The sequence below is a fragment of the Myxine glutinosa genome, chromosome 6 (genome assembly GCF_964187855.1).
Source record: "Myxine glutinosa chromosome 6, kmMyxGlut1.1, whole genome shotgun sequence".
Lineage (NCBI taxonomy): Eukaryota > Metazoa > Chordata > Myxini > Myxiniformes > Myxinidae > Myxine > Myxine glutinosa.
Window position 1 is genome coordinate 42,458,601 of NC_136266.1, and position 14,154 is coordinate 42,472,754.

At 45.6% G+C, this 14,154-nt stretch overlaps 3 non-coding genes across 3 annotated transcripts; all 3 read left to right on the forward strand.

Annotated features, from left to right (window-relative positions):
• Nucleotides 1-5,606: 5,606 nt before the first annotated feature.
• TRNAI-AAU (transfer RNA isoleucine (anticodon AAU)) lies at nucleotides 5,607-5,680 on the forward strand. The gene has a single exon. It is a non-coding gene; the product is annotated as a tRNA-Ile (tRNA).
• Nucleotides 5,681-7,612: 1,932 nt separating this feature from the next.
• Nucleotides 7,613-7,686, forward strand: TRNAI-AAU (transfer RNA isoleucine (anticodon AAU)). The gene has a single exon. It is a non-coding gene; the product is annotated as a tRNA-Ile (tRNA).
• A 3,373-nt stretch (nucleotides 7,687-11,059) lies between these two features.
• TRNAV-AAC (transfer RNA valine (anticodon AAC)) lies at nucleotides 11,060-11,133 on the forward strand. Its single transcript has one exon. It is a non-coding gene; the product is annotated as a tRNA-Val (tRNA).
• The last annotated feature ends 3,021 nt before the right edge of the window (nucleotides 11,134-14,154 follow it).

The following is a 14,154-nucleotide window of genomic DNA, read 5'->3' on the forward strand; positions in this document are numbered from 1 at the left end:
GGGTTGCTATCTTTATCAAAAACTCTCTTCCTCACTCGCCCTGCACTGCACTCTCTCCACCTCACCCCCAGGAATACCTCTGGCTACGGCTTCCCCTTCGCTCCCACCTCTTGTTCATATGTGTGTTGTACCGTCCACCAAACAGTGATGACTCCATCTACATCTCGCTGTCTGATGATATGGACCAACTTCTATCTACTCATCCCAACTCTCTCTTCCTCATATGTGGTGATTTCAAATGTCATCATGCCAGTTGGCTGGGTGTGGGTACCTCTCTCACCAGCCATGGCTCCTCAGCAAAGGACTTCTGCGACTCACTGGGACTGACGCAATCTGTCAATTTCCCGACCCGGATCTCAGTCAACGGAACATCTTCTCTTCTGGACTTGGTTATGACTAACTTCCCTGAAAATGTCTGCTGCTCTTCTTCTGCTCCGATCGGAACATCTGATCATGTCCTTGTTAAAGTGGACATCTCTCTGACCATCCTCAGGGAGCCTGCTCAGCGTCGACGAGTCTGGCATTTCACTCAGGCCAACTGGCACGGTCTTCAAGCAGCCATCAATCATCTGGACTGGTCTCCCATCTCTACCACCTCTGACATCAACTCATCCTGGGAATTCTTCCAAAGTAAATTGCTCTCTCTCATGCACAGATTTATCCCATCTCGTCTTCAGTTGTCATACCCTTCCTCCCGTCCATGGTACACGGAATCTTGTGGTGAGGCTGTTGCCCAGAAACAACTTGCCTTCGTCTCCTGGAAAGCAAATCCAACGGAAGGAAATCTCATTTCCTTTCACAAAGCCCGAAACAAGTGTGTGTCCACCCTCAGGAGAGCCAGGAAACAATATCTCTCCGTTCTCAAGACCGAACTCTCTTATCTGTCTCCCTCTTCCAAATCCTGGTGGCGTCTGGTCAAATCCGTTTCTGGTGTTTGTTCCCCCTCCATCCCCTCCCTTACCTCAAACGGCTACACAGCTGACTCCGCACGTGAAAAAGCTGAATGCCTCAACTCTGTGTTTGCCTCTAAATCTTGTGTCCCAAACCCATCCCTCTCTGTACCCACCATACCCAGTCGTACCCTGCTGCTCCTGGACTCCGTGTTCTTTCCTCCTGACAAGGTGGAAAAGTTTCTGTCAACCCTCGACTCTGATTCTGCAACTGGACCCGACGGCATCAGCCCACGGGTCCTAAAATCCTGCTCTGCTGCTCTATCTCACCCTCTCTCTGTTCTCTTCACCCTCTCTTTTGCTCAAGGTCAACTGCCATCTGCTTGGAAATCAGCCAACATCACCGCTTTGCACAAAAAAGGTGCAAAAACAGATCCTAGCAACTACAGACCAATCAGCCTTCTCCCAATTATCAGCAAAGTCATGGAATCCATCATTGCTTCTGATATGAAATCTTTCCTCTTCTCCAATGGCTTGATCTCTGATCATCAATTTGGTTTCAGACCAGGTCACTCTACTCTGGACATGCTGCTTCTGCTGTCTCAACAATGGATGGAGGTCCTCAATGCCAAACAGGAAATTAGAGCTGTCTCCCTCGACATATCACGTGCCTTCGACACGGTCTGGCACCCCGCTCTGCTCACCAAACTCTCCTCCTTTGGTATCCATGGAAATCTCCACGCATGGCTGGCGGACTTCCTCTCTAGTCGTCGTCAACGTGTGGCCCTGAATGGGTTTCTCTCATCTCCTCTTCCTGTTCAGGCTGGAGTTCCCCAAGGCAGTGTTCTGGGCCCCGTGCTTTTTCTGGTCTTCATCAATGATCTCTCTGACTCTCTCGAAAATCCTCTCTATCTCTTTGCTGATGACTCCACTCTCTGCTGCTCCATTCCTCTTCCCTCAGATCAGCAGTCTGCTGCCTCCTCACTCTCTGAAGACCTGGACAAAATCACAGACTGGTCAAACAAGTGGAACATGTCTTTCAATCCTGACAAATCTCACACTCTTACTATGTCTCTCCGAAAAGATCGACTGGACAACCCTCCCATCTACTTTCTCAACAATCCTCTCCAAGAAGTTCTGTCGCTCAAGATTTTGGGTCTCACTATCTGCCATGATCTTTCTTGGGAAAACCACATTTCCAAGCTGGCCTCCAAAGCCAGTCGCCGACTGGGCATCCTCCGTCGTGCGAAGTCCTTCCTCGGCACACCTGAGCTCCTCACCACATACAAGGCTTTCATCCGCAGCTCAATGGAATACTGTTCTCCCCTATGGGCCGGTGCTCCTGCCTCACACCTAGCTCGGCTTCACGCTGTTGAAACCAAAGCTTTCAGAATTATTGGAATCTCCCGCGATGAAGCTATCTCTGAGGGCCTTTCACTCACTCACCGCAGGCAGGTAGGTGGTCTTTCTGTCTTCTACCGACTCCTCTCCGGCCTTGCACCCCCAGCTCTCTCTGTGCTCTGTCCCCCAAATATTCCTACAGGTCGCACAAGATCTGCCAGCAACCCTCTGATGGTTAAACTGCCGAAATCTCGGCTCTCCGCTCACCTTCACTCTTTCATTCCTCTTTTCTCCCGCCTCTGGAACAAACTCCCTCACTCCCTTCAATCCCACTCCTCCCTCCAGGTCTTTAAAACAGCTGTTCACCACCATCTCTTATCTTCCCCCATCCAAAACCTTGATCTTTTCTACCCCCGCTAATTCACCCCAGATCCACCTTGTTTGAAATTCCAACTTCTTTCCTGGAAGTCCTGGCAGTGTCCATATGTTTTATACCTCTCCCACTGCCCCCTTCCCACGCCCCCCCCCCCCCAAAGCCCTCGCCCTCTCTCAGATCTCTCGATGTCTCCATGTCTCTCGGTCCCTGCTCTCAAATGTTGTGTTTGTGTCCTTCCCCCTCTCTCCCCATCTTGTCTACCGCTCCCTATGTTATATGTTTTATGTGTCGGTTTGTCTTTCTGTGTGATTAATGTTCGCTCTTTCACGAGCCTCGATATTGTATACAAAAAAAAAAAAAAAAAAAAAAAAAAACAATCATGATTTCACATTTTAATTTGATATATTAGTACTATTATGTCTGTGGGGGTAGGTGATGACGTACCACAGTGGAGATAGAACTGTGTCGGGTAGCATTGACCACGTGCGAGTTGGAAGCCAATCTCGATGTATTTAAGGTGAAAACTGTGACCTGAAGATCATTTATGACTTCACACGGGGGGTGGAGCTTGTGTTAACTCGGTGGCTTAAGACTAGTTTCCCTGGTATGGGATTGCTTCCTCTGACTTTCCCCCAACGTTTATTTATATCTCTGAAGTCAACCCTGCAAAATGCGCCACTAAACAACAACAACCGACGTAACTGCCGACAGAAACCCGAACATTCCCGAGCAGACTAAACCACACCTCCAACGAAATGTTAATGGACAATTAACCCCACCCACCAATCGAGTGAGGAAAAAGGCCACACCCGAAGTTCGCCATTGGTCGAGCCCGACCATGCGGCGATTCAGTGGAACTCACCGATCGCTCGGGGTGACGTCAGAGCGACAAGGTTTGAGGAGAAGGAAGAATAAGTTAGTGGGGCAACTTAGCATAACAATTGTGCATTTTGTGAGGAAAGCACCAAATTTGGCACACTAGTAGACTATCATATTATGAAAAGATCTGGATATTGGGCCATCTCAGATTCAGAGATTTGATTTTTGCAAGATTTCAATTCGATTGGGATCGAAGAGAACACCTTCTTCGTCTTCTGTACAGTGAAGTTGCCAGCCCTGAATTCTCTGGCTACATCTGGGTGCTTCATTGGGAGTGCAACCATGTCCCTCAGGTGAACGTGGACCCACCTGGCATAGTGTGTGTGGTCTAAGGCATGGAACCATGGGACCAGTTCCGTCAGGGCATCAAGGTACATCGTGAATGAAGCCTGCCGCAGAGAACGCACGCAGAACCAGTACCAACATCTCTAGTTCCAGCACAGTTTCCCAGTACTGAAAGTTGGGAATGTCTTCTCCTCTCTGGTGACACCAGTCTTCGAACTCAGGCAGGTCTTCTGCATCATCAGCATATGTCATACAGTGGTGTTCATACGCACGGTGTTGCAGGATGTGCAGTGCCGCTGCAGTGATTTGATGAGCTCTTCTTGTGCGGGTGACGTGGGCAGCTCGCAGGAAGGAGTCGGCCGTCCCTGGCGTTGCAATCTCAGCTTGCAAATCTGCAAAATCTGCAAATCTTGAAAAAATCAAATCTCTGATTCTGAGATGGCCCAATATCCAGATCTTTTCATAATATGATAGACTACTAGTGTGCCAAATTTGGCGCTTTGCTCACAAAATACACAATTGTTATGCTATATTTAGCTTAGCTGCCGGACTAAGTGGGCAGTCTCTCTCTCGTGCTGGCTTTCGGCTGGGGCGGTCGCTTCATCTCGTGTGCACTCCTGCAGAGAACTGTTCAGAGCTCAGAGACACTTTACAATGTTGGAGCCAGGGGTGTTGTTTGTCGCTGGTGTTTTTCTGGGGGAGCTGGAGCCGCATCACTTTTCAGAGGGAGACAGGTGCAAAAGAGGACAGGCTGCACGAACTCCCTCATGTTCATGTTGATTTGGAGAGGAACTTCACGCCATCTTGTGTGTTTCCAGCGCGAGCAGCTTTGGGCCGCCTTGTGTTGCCGACTTCATTTGGCGATCTCGCTGGAGTAAAGCTGAGTGCCGGCCGGCTTTAAAACATTTTATTTTCATGAACTTTCCCCTTGTCCGTTTTCGTTTCTGAGTGGAGACGTCTCAACTTAGGATTTAGTTTACCTCACCTTTCCTTTTTTAATTCCGTGCATTCATTTCATTCAATTTATTGATGTGGCATATTTCATTTGTTGTGTTGTTTATTTGTTTTGTGGGTTTCAGATAAAACCCGTGAGCTACGTGCAGGTAAGCACCTCGCCCCTTCAGTCCCACACACACCATCAAATTACCACCAAAATTTCGGCCATTTGCCTCGGCAATTAAGGACCGTTCGGCTATCCGTTCAAGGCTGGTGTTCATCGGCCACGGAATTGACAATACCATGGTATGAATTTGTGATTGGAATGATGAATGTTGCTGTTTGGTAAAAATAGAGAGAAATTTAGTTCAAAGCAGAATGAGGAAATGATGGAAGGGTTTCCCATCCAGAGCATCTGCGGATTCCCGATTTGCAGTTTCACCATTGCCTGGACAAAGCAACAATCACACTGGTTCAGTTTTTTGTCCAAGTCCTTCACGAACCTGCTGTCAATACCTGAAGTTCGACTGTCGGTGGCACAGGAATGTGGAATTTATTGTTTCATCGTTTATATTTGTTTTGTGTAATCTTGTAGGATTGTTTGTCAAGATATCTCAAAAAGTTTTTGACAACTTATGACAAAACCTGGTCGATTAGTTGGGCAGGTGACAAGAACAAGGGGATTAAAGTTTGGTTCAGGTCCAAATCCAGATCTGACCTATCATGCGCATACAAAACGTAGTCTGTCCATCCTGCATGTAAATTTCCCCACGGTAATTGGGGTGGAGAGGTGGGCCGTTTGTTTGGGGTTTGCTGAAAAAGTCCTCTCACTTGCTGCACGTGTTGGAGTCTTGGGAGGTGCATGCGACACCACATTGTGTAAGTTTATGTTTGTAAATGGCCGGTTAGCTCAGTTGGTTCGAGCGTGGTGCTAATATCGCCAAGGTCGTGGGTTCGATCCCCATACGGGCCATCTTCTTTTTGTTTCACCAGACTCTGTGACATGATTGGTTGGAGCGCATGCTCTTGAGTGTGCCAGGTTTGAATCGAGTAATATGAAAGACTTTTTAAAAATAGCACTTGCTGTTTCCTTGCTTGACACACGTAAAATTTATTAATTAGAAATTATTTCTACAAAATTTGATTGTTCGAAATTTCTTGAAAAATTGTTCATGAAAAATTTTTGGTTAAAATTTCTTGAAAATGTATTAATTAAAATCCATTGATTAACTTCATTGAAAATTTATTGAAAATGTCCCAAAAAATTATTTAGGAAAATTTATTGATCCAATTTAATTACTTTAAAAAATTATTGAATATTTGTTTATTGATATTTATTGATTAAATTGATTGATTGCATTTCAAAGGGATAGCGAAACAACCAAAGGATGGAAACCATTGTGCATGCTTCGTGGGCCTCAGAGAGTTCGATGCCTCTGGTTCAAATCCAGATCCGGCCAAAGTGGATGCAAAACGCAAAGACTTCATCGTGATGGAGGTATCTCATGCACCTCACTGAGTGCCATTCTAGTTTTTGTTATTGCCTTTTTGTTTAGTTTTTAGGCCCAGCCCTCAGAGCAATGCCATCTCGAACAGCGTTAGTCTGTCTGTATGTCTACGCAAACGTACACCAATCAGAGCTGAAGATCTGGTCATGTGACAAGATGACGTGTTTAGTTACCATTACAGTTGTATATGTTCCAAAAAGAAAATGTATTAACCTTCTGTGGAGCGTTTTGGGGTGTTGTTTGTCGTTGGTGTTTTTCGGGGGAGGTCGAGCCACGTCACATTTAGGAGGGAAACGAGAACGAAAGAGGATCGGCCTCACGAACCCCATCTTGTTTGTGGTGATTCGCAGAGGAACTTCGCGCCATCTTGTGCGTTTCCAGTGCGAGCAGGTTTAGGCCGCCTTGTGTTGCCGACTTCATTGGGTGATCTCGTTGGAGCAAAGCTGAGAGACGGCCGGCTTTAAAACATTTTATTTTCCTGATCTTTCCCCTTGTCCCTTTTCGTTTCTTCGTGCAGACGTCTCAAATTAGGATTTCGTTTACCTCACCTTTCATTTTTTTAATCCCATGAATTCATTTCATTAAATTTGTTATTGTGGCATATTTCATTTGTTGTGTTATTTATTTGTTCTGTGGGTTTCAGATAAAACCCGTGAGCTCCGTGCAGGTAAGCACCTCGCCCCTGCAGTCCGCGCACACCATCAAATTACCGCCAAGATTTCGGCCATTTGCCTCGGCAATTAAGGACCGTTCGGTAACCCGTCCAAGACTGGTGTTCGTTGGCCACGGACTTGTCAATACTATTGTATGAATTTGTGATTGGAATGATGAATGTTGCTGTTTGGAAAATTCGAGAGATATTTAGTTCAAAGCAGAATGAGGAAATGACGTAAGGGTTTCCCATCCGTGGCATTCGCGGATTCCCGATTTGCAGTTTCACCATTGACTGGTTAAAGCAACATTCACACTGGTTCCGTTTTTTGTCCAAGTCCTTCACGAACCTGCTGTCAATACCTGAAGTTCGACTGTAGGTGGGACAGGAATGTGGAAATTATTGGTTCATCGTTTTTATTTGTATTGTGTAATCTTGTAGGATTGTTTGTCAAGATATCTCAAAAAGTTTTTGACAACCTGAGGCAAAACTTGGTCGATGAGTTGGGTAGTTGACAAGAACAAGTAGATTCGAGTTTGGTTCAGGTACAAATCCAGATCTGAACTATCATGGGCATACAAAACGTAGACTGTCCATCCTGCATGTGAATCTCCCCACGGTAATTGGGGTGGAGAGGTGGGGCGTTTGTTTGGGGTTAGCTGAAAAATTGGTCTCACTTGCAGCACGTGTTGGAGTCTTGGGAGGTGCATGCGACACCACATTGTGTAAGCTTGTGCTTGTAAATGGCCGGTTAGCTCAGTTGGTTAGAGCGTGGTGCTAATAACGCCAAGGTCGTGGGCTCGATCCCCATACGGGCCATCTTCTTTTTGTTTCACCAGACTCAGTGACATGATCGGTTGGAGTGCTTGCTCTTGAGTGTGCTCGGTTTGAATCGAGTAATATGAAAGACTTTAAAAATAGCACTTGCTGTTTCCTTGCTTGATGCATTTAAAATTGATCGATTATAATTTATTAATCCAAAATTGAGTTTTTGGAATTTATTGAAAATGTATTAATTGAAATCCATTGACTAAATTCATTGAAAATGTATTGAAAAAATATTTATGAAAATTTATTCATGAAAATTAATTGAAAAGTTCTTGAAATCCGTTAGATTTCTGGAACCGCCACAAGGGGATACTGATGGAAGATCTCCTTCACAAGCACAACCTGCCGGAACCAACAGAAGCTGCAGTGCATACCACCTGCTGCAGATTCAAATGATTGTTCACCGACATGGGCTTGATCTGGAGAAAGACTTCCAGCTTCCTGAACCGAACAGCGCCCTTGCGGAGCAACTTGAGCAGGCGAGAATCATCGAAGAAGAGACCAAATACAATGTGCAAGAACTGGAAGAATACGTCACTGAGAATCAGTCAAAGCTAAATGAGGAGCAGCAACTGTTCTATGGAGCAGTCATCGACTCGGTGAGGAATGAGAAGGGTCAGTTGTTCAGCTTGGATGCTCCTGGAGGTACTGGAAAAACCTTTCTCATCTGTATACCTTTCTCACCTGTATAAATGGCCACTGCAATGGGAGTCGTCACATCGTGGACAACCTGATGCCGAATCTCATCGATGCGACACGAGCTACTGGGCCTCATGCTGGAAACAAGATCTTCATACCGAGGATTCCAATCATTCCATCCGAAAACCTGTTCCCCTTCCAGATGCAGGGAAAACAATTCCCTGTCCGACTCTGCTTTGCAATGACCAGTAACAAGGCTCAAGATCAGACATTAGAAAAGGTAGGCATCGACCTAAAGACAGATTTATTCAGCCATCGACAGCTTCCTGTCGCCATGAGTCGCCTTGGCAGCAGTGAAAATATAAAAATGTTTGCCAAGAACTTCAAAGAGAGAAAAGGAACTTTTTTCAGCAATGTCGTCTATCCTGAAGTTCTACGCTGAAGAAGAGGTACAAAATCATTCAATTCTTTTCCCTAAAGAAAAGCGTACAGTTGATATCACGATTTGAAACAGGATGGACACATATTTACCGATATGAACAGTGATGTGGCTTTTATTGAAATTCTAAAGATACTGTTTTGATTTTGATGATTTACGTGTGATATGATTTGACGGATGTTTATATGAATCGTTTAAAACAAAAAATTTCTGCCTTTAATTTCTGATATTTTGCCTTTTCATTTCGGCTTCCCAATTGAAGCCCCGCCCGGAGGGCGGGTACCATTGCTCGTTTATTAAAATTTATTGATTGAATTGATTGATTGCATTTCAAAGGGACAGCGAAACAACCAAAGGATGGAAACCGTTGTGCATGCTTGGTGGTCCTCAGACAGTCAGATGTTTTGTGGTCCAGCAAGTGCCGTATGGGGGGTGGGGAGGATATTTCATAAATTCCTCAACACAATTATGATTGTGAAATGCGATCGACATGGATTTTGCTCCCGAATCTGGAAGTAAACAGATGACGATGATTCGCTGGTTTGATAATGTCTTAACACAATCATAATTTCACATTTTAATTTGATATATTAATACTATTATGTTTGTGGGGGTAGGTGTTGACATACCAAAGTGGAGATAGAACTGTGTGGGGCAGTATTGACCACGTGCGAGTTGGAAGCCAATCTCGATGTATTTAAGGAGAAAAACTGTGACTTCAAGATCATTTATGTGTCTTCACAAGGGGGGTGGAGCTTGTGTTAACTCGTTGGGGGTTAAAACTAGTTTCCCTGGAATGGGATTGCCTCCTGTGACTTTCCCCCAACGTTTATTTATATCTCCAAGGTCAGCCATGCAAAACCGCCATTAAACAACAACAACCGACGTAACTGCGGACAGAAACCCGAACATTCCCGAGCAGACCTGGGGGCGATTCAGTGGAACTCATCAATCGCTCGGGGTGACGTCAGAGCGACAAGGTTTGAGGAGAAGGCAGAATAAGCGGGCAGTCTCTCTCTCGTGCTGGCTTTCGGCTGCGGCGGTCGCTTCATCTTGTGTGCGCTCGTGCAGAGAACTGTTCAGAGCTCAGAGACCCTTTACAACGTTGGAGCCAGGGGTGTTTTTATTTCGCTGGTGTTTTTTGGGGGAGGTAGCGCCATGTCACATTTCGGAGGGAAACGAGAGCGAAACAGGACCGGCCGCACGAATCCCCTCTTGTTCGTGGTGACGCGGAGAGGAACTTCATGCCATCTTGTGGGTTTCCAGCGCGAGCAGGTTTGGGCCGCCTTGTGTTGCCGACTTCATTTGGCGATCTCGCTGGAGCAAAGCTGAGAGACGGCTGGCTCCAAAACATTTTATTTTCCTGATCTTTCCCCTTGTCCGTTTTCGTTTCTTCGTGGAGACGTCTCAAATTAGGATTTAGTTTACCTCACCTTTCATTTTTTTTATTCCATGAATTCATTTCAGGAAAAATGTTTTTGTGGCATATATCATTTGTTGTGTTCTTTATTTGTTCTGTGGGTTTCTGATAAAACCCCGTGAGCTCCGTGCAGGTAAGCACCTCGCCCCTTCAGTCCCGTGCACACCATCAAATTACCGCCAAAATTTCGGCCATTTGCCTCGGCAATTAAGAACCGTTCGGCTATCCGTTCAAGGCTGGTGTTCATCGGCCACGGAATTGACAATACCATGGTATGAATTTGTGATTGGAATGATGAATGTTGCTGTTTGGAAAAAATAGAGAGAAATTTAGTTCAAAGCAGGATGAGAAAATGACGTAAGGGTTTCGCATCCAGAGCATCCGCGGATTCCTGATTTGCAGTTTCACCATTGCCTGGACAAAGCAACATTCACACTGGTTCAGTTTTTTGTCCAAGTCCTTCACGAACCTGCTGTCAAAACCTGAAGTTCGACTGTAGGTGGCACAGGAATGTGGAATTTATTGTTTCATCGTTTTTATTTGTTTTGTGTATTACCTTGTAGGATTGTTTGTCAAGATATCTCAAAAAGTTTTTGACAACTTATGACAAAACTTGGTCGATGAGTTGGGCAGGTGACAAGAACAAGGGGATTAAAGTTTGGTTCAGGTCCAAATCCAGATCTGACCTATCATGGGCATACAAAACGTAGTCTGTCCATCCTGCATGTAAATTTCCCCACGGTAATTGGGGTGGAGAGGTGGGGCGTTTCTTTGGGGCGAGCTGAAAAGGCCTCTCACTTGCAGCACGTGTTGGAGTCTTGGGAGGTGGATGTGACACAACATTGTGTAAGTTTATGTTTGTAAATGGCCTGTTAGCTCAGTTGGTTCGAGTGTAGTGCTAACAACGCCAAGGTCGTGGGTTCGATCCCCATATGGGCCATCTTCTTTTTGTTTCACCAGACTCAGTGACATGATCTGTTGGAGCGCATGCCCTTGAGTGTGCCAGGTTTGAATCGAGTAACATGAAAGACTTTTAAAAATAGGACTTGATGTTTCCTTGTTTGATACATGTAAAATTTATTAATTAGAGATTGTTTCTACAAAATGTGATTGTTTAAAATTTATTGAAAATTTATTGAAAAATTCTTTATGAAAATTTATTGATTAAAATTTCTTGAAAATTAATTAATTAAAATCCATTGATAAACTTCATTGAAAATTTATTGAAAATGTCCCAAAATATTATTTATGAAAATTTATTGATCCAATTTAATTACTTTTAAAAATTATTGAATATTTGTTTATTAATATTGTTACGGATCTCTACGTCTGCCTTTTTCCCCTTAAGAAGGGGGGATTAATCCCCTTGTGTGCGACTGACTGACGTGAGTCCTGAAGTTGCCCAAGCTCCCTCCGGAGAGGCAGGTGAGCAACCTCGTTCGCGACCGCGGACAAGATGTTAATTGCCAAGCGGATTAGCAGCCGCGGCACGAACCATTAGCAAGTAACTGACCCGATTCTCAAACGTTGGCCAAAATCGCGCCACAGGTGTTCAATGTGGAAACCTCAAAGACGAACGGATGTGAAGAAGAAGAAGGCAAAAGTAGGAAGAATAAATATAATTTATTACTACGATTATGTACACAATGAAAAGTAACCAAGGAGAAGGAAAGATAAGAAAATAAAGACAGAAGGATGGAAGGACCAGAAGACACAGTGCAATATTAACTTACCTAAACAGTCTTACTTATACCCCAGTACAACACAGAAGACGGACGACAATCAGACTTACACAGGGAATGAAGGCAGGGATGAATGGCACGAATGGCTGGAAGGAGAGGAAGGTTCGATTGGAGCAGGAGAATGGTCAGGCCGGGAGTGAGCAGCCGCCGCCCCTCCGCAGGCGTGTTCGCATGGTGGCGGCGCTTTGTAGCCGCGGCCGAAAACCGCTTGCGACGCTCAAAGCTGCTGTGGTCAAAACTGCCGTTGGTTCAGCTCCGGTTTTTCCAAAGCTGCGGTAAACTCCTTTTGATGAACTTCTCCCCTCTCTCTTACTCTCAGCAACAACCACCGGTGGACTCTCTCTGACGCATCTCTCTCCCTCAATCATCTCGGTGGGGGCATCGTGTGACGGGTTATATAGGCCACACCCTCGAACGTTCACGAAACTCCCCGATCGTTCTTTCTCCGCCCTCTCAAGCCAAACCCCTCGTGCTTGGTTGGTCGGCAAGGGCTTTCCTGGCTCCACCCTCTGATGACGAGGTGGAGATACGCCTTTCTTCTCCGAACCGACTGCGTGTTCAATGGAGGGCGAATGCAGTTGGCAATTGCGGACAAATGGGGAATTGAAAGCGGATCTATCTTATTTGAATTCGGTGCAATGTAGAGTCAACTAATGGGAAACACAGCCTTCAACTAATACACATAATAAAGAAATAACTATTTAGAAGGGTACATGGTGGCCTGCGTGTATGTATATGGATTAACTAGGAGGACGACCTTTGACCTTTACACACACAACGGAGATATTTACAAGGAATTCATTACACTTTACAGAGGGTGATATTTACAACAATTCTCAAATCCACAACACTGCACCCTCATCCTCCAAGGCATGTCCCGGGCCTATAAAACTTACTTAGTGTGACACGTAGGTGTAATTCCCTTTACAATTAACCTGACCCTGAGTGTGACAGTTTTAAAACACAACTAAATGTCACTCTGCTGCATTGCACCCTACCTAACAGATTCACGCCCACAGCTAACCGAATTGCGGAATTGTCTTCAAACTAAACATGAACGGTGGGGAGCATTATTTACAAGTGACGCTAATTGTATTTACAAAACGCAACCCAGGACCTGCGATTGTTCTTTTTGGGGGGGGGGCGGGGGGGAGACAGCCTGCTCTGCATCGATGCACCAGCACCAATAATCGCCAAAGCACCATAAAGCACCAGTCAGTGCACAGTCACCACACTTCATAATAAACAACAAAACAAACCCTGCTGGTGGTCTTGCTCTTCGGCTCCCTCTGCTGGCCATTGTTCTTCCTTATGTTGTCAACTTCATCTTCTTGCTGGCGGCCTATTTAGACATAATAAAAATCACAAAACGTGTCCACTTTTTATTTATGGCCCACAGGGGCCGACTAGGGGTGGTTCACCTGTGGGCTTGGTGCCGCCTCACCGGGTCCGCAAGCAAGATCTTGGGCCATCATGGCCGGTTCCAGCAGAGGGGCCATGCCCCAACCCGTGGGGTCCATGAGTAGTGCTCAGCCACAGACATGTGGTCCATAAGTGGTGCATCGATGCAGGCACCTGGTTGCGGGGGTTCGGGCACACAATGGTGGACTCCCACACGCTCCCCTCGGTGCCCAGAGAGCATGCTCCATGGGTCGGGGAAGGAAGAGAGAGAGGGCAGGTTAGCGAGGGGCAAGGTGACAAGGGTACACATCATTAAAGGCAATGCAAGGTGAGGTGCATCTGGAGACTGAGCAGAGAAAAGCTTGTCCCTAACGTACGTCACCCCCCCCCCCCCCCGCTGTTACCTGTTCTACCCTTGCCCCTTACCCCCATATGGACAACAATCTACACATTTACAAATCCGTCGCTACCGTCTCGTCCTCCCCATATTTCCCCTAATACCAAATTCGTCACAATCCCATTTTCTCAAATTGCCATCACCAATTCATCATCAATCCTCATAAGGAGGGAGAGATGGAACATCAGCACAATGTCACACCCACGTCATGATGCATCTCACATTCCAAACATTTGCACAAAAAATAATAAAAACAAACCATGGCATGGTGTGGAGTTTTGTCGTTACCTCAGGTGAGTGGATGTAGATAGTGCAAGGAGATTTCAATCCTAACTATCCTCTTAAATGACATTAACACACTTTACACTACCCGGGGTCTTTCCCTGCCAATCCATTGGCAATCTTACTCTCTATGCGGTTT